Source organism: Erinaceus europaeus, chromosome X (assembly GCF_950295315.1).
Source record: "Erinaceus europaeus chromosome X, mEriEur2.1, whole genome shotgun sequence".
Classification (NCBI taxonomy): Eukaryota; Metazoa; Chordata; class Mammalia; order Eulipotyphla; family Erinaceidae; genus Erinaceus; species Erinaceus europaeus.
The window spans coordinates 44,729,259-44,748,817 of NC_080185.1; the positions used below are offsets into that span (position 1 = coordinate 44,729,259).

Genomic DNA, 19,559 nt, shown 5'->3' on the forward strand with positions numbered 1-19,559 from the left:
TTGGGACTAAAGCACCCTTAGTTTTAGCATGAGAAAGTGAAGGCTGCTGAAAGATCTTAGGGCCTGTTTCCCTCCGCAATTCTGAGAGGCATTGGGTAGTGAGAGTGGGCCTGTGGGCACAGTATGAGACAGTGATGAGAAATGAAATGCATGTGCTGATTATGTGGAGAGCCTACTGACTGTTTTCCTCTTCCTTTTTCAGTGAGTGGGGGCAGCACCAGGTTCCTTTAATCTATTTTATTTCCTGGCTAGGATAAAGTGTTCTCTGTTTCATCATCTCTTAGGAGTTCGGAGAGTGGGGGTTGTGAAAGTGAGGGAATGTATGACGAGATTTAGTGACTTTTGGTACGTAAAGTATTTTGCCAGTTATTTTGCCTAGACAATGTCAAAAGATATCCACAGAGGCCTGGCTCTCATTCCCACCACTCTCTGTAGCTTTCCTGCAAGCCGCTTTGCCACAAACCTTCAAAGGAGCTACTTGCATAGACATGATGGACACCCAACATTGGGGGATGGGTAGTATGATGGGGGAGAAACTTTGAGACTATAGATTGATTTAAGAACACTCATTTTGATTTAATAGAATAATCAGTGAAATGATTAATGTGATAAATGGCATGCCATACTAGTAACTGAATAATGTATAAACAAGATATAGTGGCTATAATTAGAATTCTACAAATACCTTAATAGGTCTTCTTAAGAGAAGTTAGTGAGCCACTAAGTATTTCACCAAAGGTCAGTATTTCAAATAATCTATAAGCTACCCCAGAATGTAAATAATCACCACTTTGATTCTCTCCATATCATAGATACATGTGTGACAAACATTTTATTTTTCCATTATTGGTCTGAAGAGGTCTTGACAGCTAACACCATGTTCTGGACATTACCTTTGTATGTTGGCTTGTATTGGTATCTATGAGGAACATGGTTTTTTTTTTTTTTTTTTTTTTTGTATTTTCCCTTTTGTTGTCCATGTTGTTTCTTATTGTTGTTGTGGTTATTATTGTTGTCAACATTGTTGGATAGGTGTCTTCACTGCCTGTAAAGTGACTCCCTCCCCTATAGGTGGGAAGCCGGGAGCTCGAACCGGGACCCTTTGCTGGTCCTTGCGCTTCACGCCGTATGCACTTAACCTGTTGCACTACCACCCAACTCCCGAGGAACATGGTATTTTATGGTACTATAAGTCAATGAATGTAGTGGAACAGGGACTAACTACACTAAAGATAACTTATACTTTCAGGATATCAAGTGTTATAGAGCTTTCTTCATTTTATTTAGATTGCTAGGATATTGGGTAATACATTGCATTAGTAACTTGTGATATGGTATGTGGAAGCTATTATAAGCTCTAAATGTGTCAAAGAGAAGAAATTACAATGCAGTCCGGGTGCTAACACACCCGGCCAAGCGCACATAGTACTAAGCACAAGGATCTGCGTAAGGATCCGGGTTCACCCCTCTTCTTTCACTTGTCTGTGCTATTATACATTTGGTGTGATGACTTTTTAAGCATGTGTTTGCTTTACTACCATACATACATCTATGGACAGCACCGAGGACTATTTATAAGTCTTTTAGACTTTTAATTTTTTTAAATTTTGCTTCCCCCCCTTTTGTTGCCCTTGTTGTTTTATTGTTGTAGTTATTATTGTTGTTATTGATGTCGGCGTTGTTGGCTAGGACAGAGAGAAATGGAGAGAGGAGGGGAAGACAGAGGGGGAGAGAAAGATAGACACATGCAGACCTACTTCACTTTCTGTGAAGCGAAGCGACTCCCCCTGCAGTTGGGGAGCTGCAGACTTGAACTGGGATCCATAAGCCGGTCCTTGTGCTTTGCAGCATGTTCACTTAACCCATTGGGCTACCACCTGACACCCTAAACTTCTTATTTTTTTTTATTATTATTTTTAACATTTATTTATTTATTCATTCCCTTTTGTTGTCGTTGTTTTATTGTTTTAGTTATTATTGTTGTTGTTGATGTCGTTGTTGGATAGGAGAGAGAGAAATGGAGAGAGGAGGGGAAGACAGGGGAAGAAAGAGAAAGATAGACACCTGCAGACCTGCTTCACGCTTGTGAAGCCACTCCCCTGCAGGTGGAGAGTAGGGGGCTCGAACTGGGATCCTTACTGGACCTTGCGCTTTGCACCACCTGTGCTTCACCCGCTGCGCTACCGCCCGACTCCCTTTTAATGTTTATTATTATATTTAATTTGTCAGGACAGAAAAATTGAGAAGGGAACGGGAGAATAGAGGAGAGTGTAAGCCTGGTTCATCTTTCACTTTTTGTCTGCAGATGGGGACTGGGGCTTGAAGCTGGGTCCTTGTGCCTAGCAAGGTCCTTGTGCATCCTACCGGGTGCAGCACTGCCCAGCTCAGTCTTGGCATTTTATTTATTTTTTTTACTATCCTTTTTTTATTATTTGTCTTTATTTATTTATTTATTTATTTATTTATTTTTTATTTAAGAAAGGCGACATTAACAAAACCATAGAATAAGAGGGGTACAGTTCCGCACAATTCCCATAACCCTATCGCCATATCCCGTCCCATCCCCTGATAGCCTTCCCATTCTCTATCTCTCTGGGAGTATGGATCCAGGGTCCTTGTGGGTTGCAGAGGGTGGAAGGTCTGGCTTCTGTAATTGCTTCCCCGCTGAACATGGGCATTGACTGGTCGATCCATACTCCCAGCCTGCCTCTCTCTTTCCCTAGTAGGGTGGGGCTCTGGGGAAGCAGAGCTCCAGGACACATTGATGGACTTTGATGTTAACTGTTCCTGACAGTTATTTTAGATAAAGACAGAAAGCAAGAGAGGCTGCGTGAGAGTGAAAGAGACCACAGCACTACAGCTTGAAGCTTCACTTTATTTTTATTTTTTAAAATTTCATTATTGGGGGGGATTAATAGTTTACAGCTGACAGCAAAACACAATAGTTGGTATGAAGCTTCTTTTTAAAAAATATATTATTTTTTATTTATTCCGTTTTGTTGCTCTTGTTTCATTGTTGTAGTTATCGTTTTTGTTATTGATGTCATCGTTGTTTGATAAGACAGAGAAAAATGGAGAGAGAAGGGGAAGATAGAGGGGGAGAGAAAGACAGACACATGCAGACCTGCTTCACCGCCTGTGAAGCGACTCCCCTGCAGGTGGGGAGCTGGGGGCTCAAACCAGGATCCTTAGACCTGCCCTTGGGCTTTGTGCCACGTGCACTTAAACCACTGCGCTACCTCCTGACTCCCCTGAATCTTTTTTTAATGAGGTGGACTAGAACCTTGAACCTGGAACCTTGCATTTGAAAATTATAAACCTCTGTCATAGAGAATAGGATTGTATAGGTCTCTTTGTGCCCTTGTGTGACTTTCCATAATAGATCTTCCCAGGAGGCACTGCTGGATGATAGAACGAATAAGCATCTTCAACTTTATACAGTTTTACCAAGTTATTCTTTATAGTGGTAGCACTGGTTTATACCTCCTCTTTTTAATACACATATGTGTGTGTCTGATTTCTATTATGCAGTGCCCTTGAGAGCTTGGTGAGTCCAGATGATTTTAATTTTGACAGTTTTCAAAACTCCGTTAAGTTTACATCCCCCCCATTTTAAAAATATTAATTCATTGGATAGAGGCAGAGGTAAATTAAGAGGAAAGGGAGAGATAGAGAGGGATAGAAAGACAGAACCTTTGACACTGTGTCACCATTCAAGAAGCTTCCTTTCTGTAGGTGGGGACCTGGGTCCTTGTGCATTACAACATGTGCCCTCAACCAGGTGCACCACCACCTGGTCCTGTATATTTCCCTTTTCACTGAGAGGTAAAGTGAACATTTATTGGCCACTTGTGTTCATGGACATTTTACACTGCTTTTGGTCATTATAGAAAGAGCGATGTGGCAGTCTGGGAGATGGCGATGCAGGAGATAAAGCACTGGGTTCTGAAGCATGAGTTCCCAGATATGATCCATGGCAGCATATGTACCAGCATGTTGTTCTGGGGTACCCCTCCCCCTTTCTCCCCTCCACCTTCCCCCTCCCCTCCTCTCCCCTCCCCCCTTCCTCTCCTCTGTCTCTCTCAGGAATAATTAAATAAATAAAATATTAAAAAAACTAATAGTGGAATGGGTGGTGGTGTACCTGACAGAGAATATTTGTTACAGTGTTCAAGGATCTGGGTTTAAACCCCCATTGACTACCTGTAGGGAAGAAAGCTTCAGCAAGAATGGTGAACCAGTGCTGCAGATGTCTCCCTATCCCCCCTTTCCTCTTAATTTATCTCTTTATTTATTTAATAAATAAATAAATAGGAAAGAAGACTGAAAAAACGATCTTAAAATTAGTTAGGATGTGAGCCACACATGCAGTTCAAAATTTCTTAGTCGGGAGTTGGGCAGTGGCGCAACGGGTTAAGCGCACATGGAGCAAAGCGCAAGGACCAGCGTAAGGATCCTGGTTCAAGCCCCCGGCTCCCCACCTGCAGGGGAGTCACTTCACAGGCGGTGAAGCAGGTCTGCAGGTGTCTATCTTTCACTCCCCCTCTCTGTCTTCCCTTCCTCTCTCCATTTCTCTCTGTCCTATCCAACAACGACGACATCAATAATTACTACAATAAAAAACAACAAGGGCAACAAAAGGGAATAAATAAATAAATATTTTAAAAAATTTCTTAGTCATCACATTGAGGAAAGTTAAAAGAAACAGGTGAAGTGAGTATTATTAGTATATTTAACCCCGTTTCACCAGGAATGATGTTTTAACTTTAATCCATATAAACATTCCAAAGCAATCATTTTTTTACCCATGTTACCTCTTCATATCTGGAGGGAATTCTAACTAGATATATTTTAGATATTCAGCAGTCAGATGTGGCAAGTAACCACTAAATTGTGATGTGCAGTTTCAGTGGTTGAAGCTTTTTAAGATAACCAACTTGCATAACAGATATAGCTGCTGTATAATTCGGCCTTTCATTTTGTGTATGGTGATATTATACACCTTTTTACTTTGAATGTCGTCACATTTACAAGTCACTTCCTTTTTCTGTACTTCTTTGTGTCTCTTATTTCAGAAAATCTTATTTTAAAAATTTTTATTATTTATTTTCCCTTTAATTGCCCTTGTTGTTGTAGTTATTATTGTTGTTGATGTCGTTGTTGGATAGGACAGAGAGAAATCGAGAGAGGAGGGGAAGACAGAGGGGGAGAGAGAGATAAGACCTGATTCAATACCTGTCAAGTGACTCCCCTGCACGTGGGAAGCTGAGGCTCGAACAGGGATCCTTAAGCCGTTCCTTGTGCTTCAAGCTACGTGTGCATAACCTGCTGGGCTACCACCTGACCCCCCAGAAAATCTTTATCCCAAGACTATAAAAATATCACCTACTTCCTATTACATTTCTCTCACTTACTCCAAAGCTAACCTTAGCAAAGGAAGAACTGCAAAAGCTGAATAAGAGCAAGAGACTAACATACTTTAATGATGACTCTTTAGTCACTATCAGGCCACCCCATCAGCTGGGGCCCTACTGGGGAGTCCTGAGATCCCCAAACAGACATGATGGGCCTAGACCTCAAGTAAATCCCCCTCTCAATTGTTACAGGTCATCTCTATCAGGAACAACAAAATAGACTCCTTTGTGGGCCCCACATAGGACCTTGCCCTCAACTTGGATCAACAGAGGTAGAGAATGTTCCATCCTCCAAAGGAAGGATGGACAACATACTCTATACTACACCTGAGGAAGATGGGTCGATATTGGGGCAGTTTGGAATGTTTCTACTCAGGACCACAGAATGTGAGCTCAGATCTACAGGGATGCAGAGGTCACATAGGCTACTACGCTGAATATGGGCCCCAGTCCAAATCAATTTATGGGATTTACAGCCAACAATATTTATACCCCTTTCCCATATTAGGGAGCTACTCTCTTCTCTGATCCAGCTTTCTGGTCTTTTTCCAGCCATGACATCACCTCCCCAGACAATAACTTGGATCCACCTGCATATCATATTTCAGGCTCAGAGAAAAAAAAAAATAGTGTAGCTATAGGCCCTTTGAAATATAACTAAAATATGCCTACTAGCTATCTACAAAATGGAGGACCCTCCAACACTTCATCTGCACTATTCCAGCCTTTAGTTCCGTGATTGTTCAACAATTTGTTTGGCTTTGTATGTTAACTCTCTTTTCAGCCACCAGGTTCCAGATGCTACCATGATGCCGACCAGACTTCCCTGGACAGATGACCCCACCAATGTGTCCTGGAACTCCACTTCCCCAGATCCCCACCCCACTAGGAAAAGACAGGGGCAGGCTGGGAGTATGGATCAACCAGTCAACACCTATGTTCAGCAGAGAAGTCATTACAGAAGCCAGGCCTTCCACTTTTTGCATCCCACAATGACCTTGGGTCCATACTCCCAGAGGGATAAAGAATAGGTAACCTATCAGGAGAGGGAATGGGATATGGAGTTCTGGTGCTGGGAATTGTGTGGAGTTGTACCCCTTTTATCCTATGGTTTTGTTAATGTCTCCTTTTTTAAAAAACATATTTTTATATTTATTTATTTCTTTTTGTTGCCCTTTTTATTGTTGTTGTCGTTATTATTATTGTTGTTGATGATGTTCTTGTTGGATAGAACAGAGAGAAATGGAGAGAGGAGGGGAAGACAGAGAGGGGGAGATAAAAATAGACACCTGCAGACCTGCTTCACCGCTTGTGAAGCAACTCCCTTGCAGGTGGGGAGCCGGGGCTCCAACCGTGATCCTTATGCCATTCCTTGCACTTTGTGCCACGTGTGCTTAACCTGCTGTGCTATCGCCCGACTCCCAATGTCTCCTTTTTAAAATAAATAAAGAAAGAAAGAAAGTTTTAAAAGTCTTATAAAATAAAAAATATCCCATCAAATTTCTTAAGATTTTTGTTTTCCTCTTAACATTGAAGGCTTTCATAGAATGGGTACTTATTTTTATGAAGTGTTCAAATGGAAACTTAACTTTTTTGTGATAATGTATTCAACCAGTTCATTATATTTCATTTATTTATAGGTTAAGTTTCCAAAGTCTGTTCTCTTCAGTTGGCCTTTTTGGTCTATTACTGCTCAAGTAATCAGTACTAAAAAAAAAATAATAAATTTTTTCATAAACTAAAAAATACTGACAAGACCATAGGATAAGAGAGGCACAATCTCACACAGTTCCCACCACCAGAACTCTGTATCCCATCCCCTCCCTTGAAAGCTTTCCTATTGTTTATCCTGCTGGGAGTATGGACTTAGGATCATTATAGGGTAGAGAAGGTGGAAGTTCTGACTTCTGTAATTGCTTCTTTGGGGAACATGGGAATTGGCAGGTCAATCCATACTCCCAGGCCTATCTCTCTGCCTAGTGGGGCAGGGCTCTGGGGAGGTAGGGTTCTAGAATACATTGGTGAGGCTGTCTGCCCAGTGAATTCAGGTTGGCATAATGGTAGCATCTGCAACTTGGTGGCTGAAAAAGAATTAAGACATAAAGCAGAACAGATTGTTTAATAATCAGGAACCTAAAGGCAGAAGTATAACAGATTAGAGGTGGGGTCTCCATTTTGGAAAGAGCTAATAGGTCTGTCTACCTGATTTTTATAACTTTTGCCTGAGTCTGACAGCTCACATACAGATAAGCCAGAGGTATTGTCTGAGAACATGATAATCAGTATTTTAATAACTAGAGCTTTAAAAAATAATCTTGTGGGTTGGTCCAAGGCCCAGGCCTGACTCAACCTGGAGCTTCAGCAAGCAAGGGACTTTGTCCCTGCTGAGGAGTGGGGAGGAGTCTCCCAGGCCACAGGTCTCACAAATGCTTGGGGTTTTGTTTTAGACCTTCAGCTACGAAAATGGGCAGAAATCTTCTGGATCATATTGGTGGTACCCGTCTGTTTTCATGTGCAAACTGTGATACGATCCTGACCAACTGCTCAGAGCTCATCTCCACATAGATCACTGGCAGGGCATTTTTTTTTAACAAGGTAGTTAACCTGCAGTACAGTGAAGTTAAAGTCTGGGCCATGCTCACAGGCCGCCACATGGTTCGAGATGTGAAAAAAATGCAAAAACTGCAGTAGCAAACTGGGTTGGATCTATGAATTGGCCACTGAAGACAGTCAGCAGGCTGTGTGATCCTGGAACGAGCTCTGGCTGGAGACAGTGAGGGATTTGAGGAACATGTACCATCTGGTAACTCTTGAAGAAAAAGATAGAATGTCTTTTCCCAGGTCTCCTTCACTGAAAAGAAAAATCTACTTAAATACACTGTCGCCTCAGCATTAGAGTCAGATTCATGAACTGTTGAACAAGAAGTTATGAGAATCTAAGATAAAACCTTCCTCCCCCACTCCCTTCCTTTTTTTTTTAAAAGATTATCGTATTTTCCATCCAACAGAAGTGTTAAGAGAGAATTTTTAACAAGAATTTATTTATTTATTAATGAGAAAGATAGGAGAGATAGAAAGAACCAGGTATCACTGTAGTACATGTGCTGCTAGGGATTGAACTAGGGACCCCATGGTTGAGAAGCCAATGCTTTATCTATTGTGCCACCGCCTGGACCACAGTCAAGAGAGAATAGTATGCATAGGCTGTTAATATTCTCCCCTCTGTTTACATATTTTAAAATTTTTATTTATTTATTTTCCTTCTTGTTTCCCTTGTTTTTTATTGTTGTAGTAGTTATTATTATTGTTGTCACTGATGCTGTCTTTTCCTTGTTTCAGAGAAGAGATCCGAATTTTGACCAGCACTAAAGGTTCAGTGTGTCAGGCATTAAGCCAGCTCCCCTGAATTCCTGATACTATGGCCTATTTACATAACCATTGTTTTGCCTGAAGGATCTCCACCCAATTCCATACCTTTGATCTATCTTCTTTCTACCTCAAGACCAGCCCTGCCTGTAGGGTAACACTAATCACACAGGTTAAAACCTTTGCAACAGTTGCTAAGGAAGTTTCTACCTTAGCCTGCTTTTTTTTTTTTTTTTAATTTTTTATTTAAGAAAGGATTAATGAACAAAAACATAAGGTAGGAGAGGTACAACTCCACACAATTCCCACCACCCAATCCCCATAACCCACCCCCTCCCATGATAGCTTTCCCATTCTCTAGCCCTCTGGGAGCATAGACCCAGGGTCGTTGAGGGTTGCAGAAGGTAGAAGGTCTGGCTTCTGTAATTGCTTCCCCGCTGAACATGGGCGTTGACTGGTCGGTCCATACTCCCAGTCTGCCTCTCTCTTTCCCTAGTAAGGTGTGTCTCTGGGGAAGCTGAGCTCCAGGACACATTGGTGGGGTCTTCAATCCAGGGAAGCCTAGCCAGCATCCTGGTGGCATCTGGAACATGGTGATTGAAAAGAGAGTTAACATATGAAGCCAAACAATTTGTTGAGCAATCATGGATCCAAAGCTTGGAATAGTGGAGAGGAAGTGTTAGGGAGGTACTCACTGCAAACTCTAGTGTCCTTCTGCTTTCAGGTATATATTTTGCAGTAGTTTATGGATACGTGTGCACATAAGCTCTCTCTCACAGAAACTGGTGTATATCTAGGTTATGGGACTCTGTTAGAAAGTGAACCACCTGAGATGAAATTAGAGTGTACTATAAAAGGAAAGGTCTCACCCGAGTAATGAAGCTGAAGGGTTGTCATTCCACACATGAAGTCTCTGGATACAGCCTGAGGTGAAGCATGTTGAGGTGGCAATCGTTGCTTTGGTTAGGTTGTGATCGGCGGATGCAATATTATTTGGTTTGGATTGGGAGATGCATACGGGAAAGTGGGCCCTATCTAAGGGTTCCAGGACTGGGGGAAGTAGGGGCTCTATAGTGAAGATGTGAGGTTCCTGCTGTCTTAGGGTTCAAAAAGACAATCGATAGTTAATGCAGCTTCCTGGGCCAGTGGGGGGTGGGAGTGGGCGGGACGGATGGGTCACAGTCCTTTGGTGGTGGGAATGGTGTTTATGTACACTCCTAGCAAAATGTAGACATATAAATCAGTAGTTAATATGAGAGGGGGAAATCAATTGTATGTCTCAAAGTTTCTCAAAAGACAAACAATCTTTTTAATATATAGGCTATGTATTTGATATGCGGACTCTCTCAAAAGCCTAGACCAAGTAGATTAGAAGCATCTAATAGCACAGCTATATACAAGATACTGGATACTGTACAGCAAACCATAACAAAGGGACTTTTCAAAGTTAACCCAATTAACAAATAATGTGATGATAATATTAACTATCGATTGTCTTAGCCTGCTTTTCTAGCCATTTCCTTTTTTCCAACTTGCCACTTCCTGTTGGTTCTATCCTATGAAAGCTTTGTCTCTGATCAATAAAGACACATTGTGTTCCCACTCGCCAGGAGTTCCTGGTCTTTCTCCCGCATCGCTGAGTAAGCAGCAGCCCAGGTTGGCGCCAGTAGAGTTCTCTTCAATCTAGAGAGCACACACCTGGGAAGAAGGCACCCCACGCTAACCCGGAACAGTGTTAGTATGGCTTGTGCTGGCCTTGGTGCCATATTCTTGTTGGAGAAGAACCATAGCACTAGAGCTCATTCTCTGTCAGTCTTGACCTAAAGATGTCACCATTCCTAGCTACTTGTCACTGTGTAATTGGTGTTGATTGGAAACTTTTCCTAAAGTGGGCTGGACCTGCTCAGTTGTCTTTACCATGTAACTTAATCATAGTAATATCAGTAAAGTTATAGTTGAAAAATATACAAGTAAATAAAAAATGATCTTGTTATTAGGATGAGTCTCCATACTTGCTTCCCTTTAAAATTTCCTTTTGTGAGAACACTGGTGACTGGGGGAGGAGCATGTTTTGTGCCACCTGCGTTTAACGCACTGCACTACCACCGGACTCCCCAGTGTTTCCTTTTTATAAATAAAATAAAATAAATTTCGTCATAGGTGTAGGGTAGAACTACATTTTTGTAATCTTTCAATCTTACATTTATGTATATATATATATATATATACATATATATACATGCGGCAAATTTTATTTTACTATTATTTTTTTTACTAGAGCGCTACTAAGCTCTCGCTTATGATGGCACAGGGGTTTAAAGCTGGGAGCTGAGAGCATCAGACCTGAAAGTCATTTGTATAACCATTATGCTATCTCCTCAACCTCCTATGGTCATTTTGCAGCCTCTTGCCTTTCATATGAATTTTTAGGATCAACTTACCAAGTTCTGTGAACACACATTTTGTAGTTTTTTGGTGGGATTTATATTGAAATCACATGCTGTTTAGGGAAAAATTAAGATTTTAGGATAGTGAGTTTTGCCATCCAAGTCCGTGTTTATTCTTCACTCAAGGACATCTTGTTTACTGCAAATAGAGTTTTATGATTTCCTCCAGAAAGCTTGAAACATTTTTTGTTGTTTCTCAGTAGCTCTATAGTATTGAACTACTGATGCAGATTGTATCTTTTTGCTTTCTAATTTTTACGTGCTAGTGTTTAGGCATGCAGTTAGGTTTTTTTTTTTTGTCTTTATAACTTTTATCTTGTATTCATTGTGAATCCCATTCATTTAAAGGAAAATGTATAGACCCTGAGAAATTGCACAAGAGGTAACACAACAGATTTTCATACCTGAGTCACTAAAGGTTCCAGGTTCTATCCCCAAGACTATCATAAGTCAGAAGTGAGCATGCTCTGCTTATAAAAAAATAAATAAATACATAGAGTGAAGTTTACTTTTTTTGTGGTATAGAGTTCTATGAAGTTAGATTAGTAAAAATAGTTACAAAGGGGCCTGGACTGGTGGCACACATGGTTGAATGCACATGGTACAGTGCACAAGGACCCAGGTTTGAGCCTTGGGTCCCCACCTGCAGGGGGAAAGCACTATGAACTATGAGCGGTGGTGAAGCAGTGTTGTAGGTGTCTCTCTCTTTTCCTATCACCCCCTTCCCTCTCGATTTCTGGCTGTCTCTATCCAATAAATAAAGTAATAATAATAAAAAATCGTTATAGAACCACCACCAAAATCAGGATATACCTCCATTATTGTAGTCCCCTACATTTCATCATCATTTCTTTTTCTAGTTAACCCTTATTTTTTAAAAAAAAAATTTATTTTTTCTTTTGTTGCCCTTGTTGTTTTATTGTTGTTGTTATTGATGTTGCCACAAGTTCTTTAACCCCTCATCTGTTGTTGGACACTTGACCTGTTTTCAAATGTTGACTATTATAAATGGTTCTGCCATGAATGTGTAAGTGTGATCTTTCTGGATAAGTGTTTTGTGTGTGTGTGTGTGCGTTTGTATAGACGCCTAAAAGAGGAATTGCTCAGTTGTATAGTTGGATATTTTTGATGTTTTAAGGAATCTTAAGCTTTTTTTCCATTGGAGTTGCACTAATCTGCATTTCTTTCAGCTGTGTGAAAGGGTTTCTTTCTCTCTTTACATGCTAGCACTTGTTGTACTATCTTTTTTGATGTATGCCATTATCAAAGGGAGGAATTGTTGTCTCAATTTGCTCTGAAAATGGGTTGGTTTTTTTTTCACTTTTAGCATTTTTTCATATGCCTGTTGAACATTAGTCTGCTCATTTAAAAATGGGATTGTTTACTTCTTGTTGTTAAGGCTGAGCTTTATGAATTCTTTATACATTTCGGTTATTTGTCCTTTGTCTGATGTGTGACATGTAAATATCTTTTCCCATTCATACAGTTTGGTGTTTTTCCTTAGTTGGTGACTCCTTTGTTATTTTTGTCTACATAAAGTCTTGCTCTCTAGGCAAACAATTGAACTTTCTGAGTTTAGCTTTGTGCATAGTGACATGGGGTGGTTCTGTTTCTTCTGCATGTAGCCACCCCATTTTTCCCAATACCATTTATTAAAGAGCCATTCCTTTCTCTATCTATTGTTCAGGGATCATTTGTTACAGAATTAATTGTCTATCAATAGAGGGCTTATATCTGGGCTCTCAGTTCTATCCCATTGATCCAGGTGTCTGCTTTTGTTTCTGTATCACACAGTTTTGATTACTGTATATCCCTGTAAGTCAGGGAATGTGATGCCTTCATGCTTGTTCTTCTTTCCTTGGGGTTGTTTTAATCCTTTTCAGTATTTCTATTGTGGTAGATATATAGTAGTTCTTTACAAAATTTTGTTTCAAAATTATAATAGTTTAGGGATATTTTCTCATCCATTTAAGTTATCACACCCTTCTCCAAAGTTATGCATGCTGTGTTTCCCCTCTTCCCTACATTAGTTCTCATAAAACCCGAGAGAGAGCTTTGCTGCTATTCTTTTTCTGCAAGTTCACTTGCTTTAAACATCTATACTCAGCATATTAGCAAAAAGCAAAAGGATTAAGTCGCTGTCCTTCACCCGTCTTATTTCACTTAACAAGATCACCTCCAGTTCTGTTCGTTTTCTTCCAAAGGATATAATCTCATCTTTTTTGATTATGGAGTAATTTTCCATTGAACATGTATCCCACAGCTTCTTAATCCACTAGTTTGTTGTTGGGCATTTAGAATGTTTCCATCCTTTGGCTACTGTAAGTAGCACAACTATGAACAAAGGGGTGCATATGTCACTTCAAATTGGTGTTTCTGGGCCCATTGGATATACTCTATTGCTATATCATAAGTTGTTTCCATTTTTACTTGTTTAAGGAATCTCCAACTCATTTTCCAGAGGGGATGTTTTAGTTTATTGAATACGTTCCCACCAACAGAGTTCCTTTTTCTCCACATCATGGTCAACATTTGCCATTTCTGGTTTTGTTGATGTAGGCTGTTTTCAAAGGTGCTATCTTATTGTGGTTTTAATCTGCATTTCTTTAATGATAATGTGATGTGGAGCTTTATGGTAACTTTTTTTAACATATATTTTTTTATTTATTTCCCTTTTGTTGTCATTGTTGTTTTTCATTGTTGTTGTAGTTATTATTGTTTTTGTTAGATAGGACAGAGAGAAATGGAGAGAGGAGGGGGAGACAGAGAACGGGAGAGAAAGATAGACACCTGCAGACCTGCTTCACCGCTTGCGAAGCAACCTCCTGCAGGTGAGGAGCCGGGGGCTCGAACCGGGATCCTTATTATGTTCCTTGCTCTTTGCACCACCTGCACTTAACTCGCTGCGCTATTGCCCAACTCCCTATGGACACTATTTTAAAAAATATTACATTTATTTTTAGTGAGAGAGATACAGAGGAAGACCAGAGCACAACTCAGCTTTGGTTTATGGTGGAGCTGGGGATTGAACCTGGGACCTCAGAGCCACAGGCATGAAAGGCTTTTGCAAAACCATTATGCTGTCTCCCCAGCCCAAATTATAGTAATTTTATGTGAAGCATGCAATGCTATTATTTTATTTTTATTAAATATTTATTTATTTATTTTCTCTTTTGTTGCCCTTGTTGCTTTATTGTTGTTGTTATTAATGTTGTCCTTGTTGGATAGGACAGAAAGAAATGGAGAGAGGAGGGGAAGACAGAAAAGGAGAGAAAGATAGACACCTGCAGATCTGCTTCACCACTTGCAGGTGGGGTGCCAGGTGGGGCCCGGGGGGGGGGGGCTCGAATCAGGATCCTTACGCAGGTTCTAGCACTTTGCATCATGTGCGCTTAACCCGCTGCGCTACCGCCCGACTCCTAGCTATTATTTTATTTTTTAAATTATTTTACACTTATTTTAATGAGAGAGAGGAAGACTAGAGCACTGCTCATTTCTGCTCACTACTGGTGAGGCTGTTCTGTAGGTGTGTCTCTTTCTATTTCTATATTTCCCCTCTCATTTTCTCTCTGTCCTAGCAAATGAAACAAGCAAACACTTAAAAAGAAAAATAGAATTTTGCTTAAGGAAATAATGCTTGGATTAGTTAGTTGTCCATTGCAACAAAGCCAAGGACCCTGGGAGAGGAAGCAGGAAGGCAGAATGAAGTGAGAGTTGGACATAGAGAGCATGACTGTGAAAGAAGACTTACGCTGGGGATGGAAATGGTGTGCACACAGACGCCCATTTTGGAAAGATAAGAAATTGTATCTATGTGACAACTGTCCTATAATTCACAATTTATTTAACAAAATAAAACATAGTTTTGATTCTTTGGGAACCCTTTTCCCCCTCTTGTCTCTACTAATTTTTTTTGAAGTCTCTAGTAATTTAACATTTTTTGTTAAGTTTTTTTTATGGGGCCTTACGGTGGTGCACCAGGTTAAATGCACATAGTAGTAATTGTAAGTGCAAGAAACCACGCAAGAATCCCGGTTTGAGAGTCTGGTTCCCCACCTGCAGGGTGGTTACTCACAAGCAATGAAACAGGTCTGCAAGTGTCTATCTTTCTCTTCCCCTCTCTATCTTCCCCTTCTCTCTCAATTTCTCTCTGTCCTATCCAATAAAATGGAAAAAATGGCCACCCGGAGAACTGGATTTTCAGTACCTGTGCCAAGTCCCAACAATAAGCCTAGAGGCAAAAAAAATAGCTTATTATTTTAAATAAATTGTATTCATTAATTTTTTTTGTAGAGATGAAAGAAATTAAGACGGAAAGAGAGATAGAAATATTGACACCTGAAGCACTGCTTTACCACTTCTGAAACTTCCCTCCCTGCAGGTGGGGACTGGGGAATTGAACGTTGGTCCTTGTGAATATATGTGCTCTACCATTTGCACCCACAGCCCAGCCCCTTCTTTTCAGTATTATAAAATTTTAGGACTATGATTTCATGTGTAAATATTTGTGAAGACTCCTGGTACCTACCATCAAGGTGCCAGTGCCATTACACCAAAGACACTTTTTTCCTACCTATGTCCTTCACTCCCCTTCCCCCTTTCTTCTGATAACTACTATAGTTATCACAGAGTTTAAGAGTCAGTTTGACTACATTATTATTATTAATTATTATTTGGTAAATTCCTTTGCTTTATTAATTTATATTCCCTAAGCAAGTGAAACCATTTAGTAGGTGTCTTTTACTTCCTTATTTATTTCACTTAGCTTTATCAACTAGAATTTTATCCATATTTTTCCCCACAAAGACACATCACCATCTTCTATAATGACAACACTAGGAGTCCATTGACTATATATATACACACACACACACACAACCACAATAATAACAACAATGATGATAAACAATCAGGGCAACAAAAGCGAAAAAAAAAAAAACTTTCACTTTTAAATAAAAGCACTCATTTTTAGATGTTTTTTTACTGAAGGAGTTGCTTTGATTCACAGTTTTACATAAAAGTCCTCATTTCAGATATTTTACAGCAGTGTTTTTATTTTATTTTTTGTTGTTGTTTGCTTGTTATTGGAAACTGAAGATTTTAATATTGCTTATAAATGGGAGAAAGTGGAAATCGTCACAGGGTGATGAATCACAAATGTTTGGTGCTCAGTAAATGTTTGTTAACTGAAGAATTATTTTGAGAGATTTATGAGTCACAGCTCATGGGGGAGGCTGGGAGAAGAGATTGGTGTTAAAATAATAAAGAGCACTACTAAGCTCTTAAGTTTGAGGAAATGATGGTACAAATGATGAGGTAGAAGGTTCCGTGGGGGTGGGGGTGATGGCCTAGAGAAACAGCTCACTTGGATAGTGTGCTGCTTTAGCATGTGTGTGACCCAGGTTCAAGCCAGGTTCCCCACCACATTGAAGGAAGCTTTGGTGCTGTGGTATCTTTCTCTCTCTTTTTATTTATTTTTTTAACTTTTATTTATTTATTTATTCCCCTTTTGTTGCCCTTGTTTTATTGTTGTAATTATTATTGCTATTATTGATGTCGTTGTTGTCAGATAGGACAGAGAGAAATGGAGAGGAGGGGAAGACAGAGAGGGGGAGAGATAGACACCTGCAGACCTGCCTCACCGCTTGTGAAGCGAACTCCCTGCAGATGGAGAGCTGGAGGCTCGAACCGAGATCCTTACGCCAATCCTTGACCAGAGCTTTTAATGGAGAAGCTGGTTAACAGATTCAGATTCTGTGTAGAGCTCAAGGCCTCTAAATATACAGCTAGAAATGGCTTTTATCACAGTTCTCTTTATAAGTCCACGAGAATCAGCTTGCTACTTCTCTTTATGATAGAATTCTCATCTTGTGTCTTAAGTGAAGCTTTTATCACAGTTCTCTTTATAAGTCCATGAGAATCAGCTTGCTACTTCTTTTTATTATAGAATTCTCATCTTGTGTCTTAAGTGAAGAATCAGAAGGAATGGTTTTGATTATAGTTTTTTCTTTTTTCCTTACACATGCGTGTTTTTGTGCATCCCTATATGGGCATGCGCACACATAAACACCATCTTTGGCAATCCATCCTGTTATAAATATCTCTAAATGTAGCAGTGGAAAAGCCACTTACCGTTCTCCTGCTGTTTAAAAGCCACAGTGTACTCCGGTTAAATATACTTTTTTAATTGTTTCAAGGGAAAAGGGCATGGGCTCTTAAAAAAAATGGGTTTGAAAGAGAGTTGGAGTCAGTTATATAAGTTTCTAAGGCAACCAACCCTGTGCTAATGCTGAGTAAAAGTCACCGAGTGCGTGCTGTGAAGTTGTGAAGGTATGACCATCATCTTCTCCCCGTCTTTTCTCTCTTGCCATCATGGAAGGGAATTTAGAAACTAGAAACTTGGGAAGGAAAAATATGAACTATATATATTATATATAATATGTATAATATATAAAATTTAGAAGGGTTGTGGGAATATCATGTATCCTGTGAAAGCTATTTGAAAGAGCTTTCATGGTGAGCTGTTCGCAGTCTTCAGTGTGATGGACCCACATGCAGGAGCTATATAAATACTTGTAAATTTCTAACGCCAAAAATAATTTTTTAATATTTATTTTATTTATTTATTCCCTTTTGTTGCCCTTGTTGTTTTATTGTTGTAGTTACTATTGTTGTTGTAGTTGTTAGATAGGACAGAGAGAGATGGAGAGAGGAGGGGAAGACAGAGAGGAGGAGAGAAAGATAGACACCTGCAGACCTGCTTCACCGCCTGTGAAGCGACTCCGCTGCAGGTGGGGAGCCGGGGTTCGAACCGGGATCCTTATGCCGATCCTTGTGCTTTGCGCCACCTGCGCTTAACCCGCTGCGCTACAGCCAGACTCCCCAGAAATATTTTTTAAACTGTAAAAATAATATTCAGCCTGAGGTAGAGTGTCACTGTTTACTTAGACAGGAGATGAGTAATTTGAATTAGACTAAACAGCCATGGCTTCTGCTTTATCAATGTTGTGGTCTTGTAACTGATAAAAGTTTTAGTATGGGGAGCTGGACGGTGATGCAGTGGGTTAAGCACACATGGCGTGAAGTGTAAGGAGTGGCCTAAGGATCCCGGTTTGAGTCCCTGGCTCCCCACTTGCTGGGGGGGGGGGGGTCGCTTCACAAGCGGTAAAGCAGGTCTGCAGGTGTCTGTCTTTCTCTCCTCCTCTCTGTCTTCCCCTCCTCTCTCCGTTTGTCTCTGTCCTATCCACCAACAATGGCGGCAATAATAACAACAGCAATGATGATAAACAACAAGGGCAACAACAAGGAAAAATAGAAAATAAAAATAAATTTAGTACGGATGATTAGCAAATTTTCCTACATTGTAATTAGGAGTCGTTTTTTTTGTTTGTTTGTTTCTGTTTTTGTTTTTTATACACGGAAGATCAAATGGTTGCCTGTGTACACATGCTACACACAGACGTATACCTATACAGCCCTTGGTTGACTATGATGAGACTTGCCCCTTTGGTTGTGGGGAGAGACTAGTCAGTACTGTAGGCTTAAGCCTGTTTAATCTTAGTATGTGTCAGAATTTAGAAAGGAAATGAAGTGGGGGGCCTGGTGGTGGTGTACCCAGTTAAGCACATATGGTAAAAAGTAGAAAGACTGGGCAAGGATCTGGGTGGAGCTTCCATTCCCTACCTTCAAGGAGGATAATTCAGGAGCTGCAAAAAGCAGGTCTGTTGGTGTCTATCTTTCTCTCTCCCTCTCCATCTTGCTCAATTCTTCTCTGTCCTGTCCAAAAAAATGGCAAAAATGACCACAAGGAGTAATGGATTTGTAGTGTTTGCATTGAGCCCCAGTGGTAACCCTAGGAGGGGGGGGGCGGGAAGGGGAATTAAGTTGTCATCAACAAAGCCTGGAAGTAATCTGATTCCATGGACAGGAATAATGGAAGATTAAGAATACAAACCCCTCATCAAGGGCAACAAAAAGGAATAAATAAATATAAAAAAAAAGAATACAAAACCCTGGGTCAGTCAGTAGTGCAGTGGGTTACGCACACATGACGCAAAGCACAAGGACTTGCTTCAGGATCCTGGTTAAAGCCCCCAGTTCCTCACCTGCAGGGGGGTTGCTTCACAGGCGGAGAAGCAGTACTGCAGGTGTCTATCTTTCTCCCTGTCTTCCCTTCCTCTCTCTATTTCTCTCTGTCCTATACAACAACGATAACAAGGGCAACAAAATGGGAAGAATGGCCTCCAGGAGCACTGGATTCATTGCAGCACTTAGCCCCAGCAATAACCCTGGATCCAAAGTAATAATAATAATAATAATAATAATACAAAAG

General features: G+C 40.3%; 1 pseudogene; it reads left to right on the plus strand.

Annotated features, from left to right (window-relative positions):
- Positions 1-7,877: 7,877 nt before the first annotated feature.
- On the plus strand, positions 7,878-8,228 carry LOC103125333 (protein yippee-like 5; annotated as a pseudogene).
- The last annotated feature ends 11,331 nt before the right edge of the window (positions 8,229-19,559 follow it).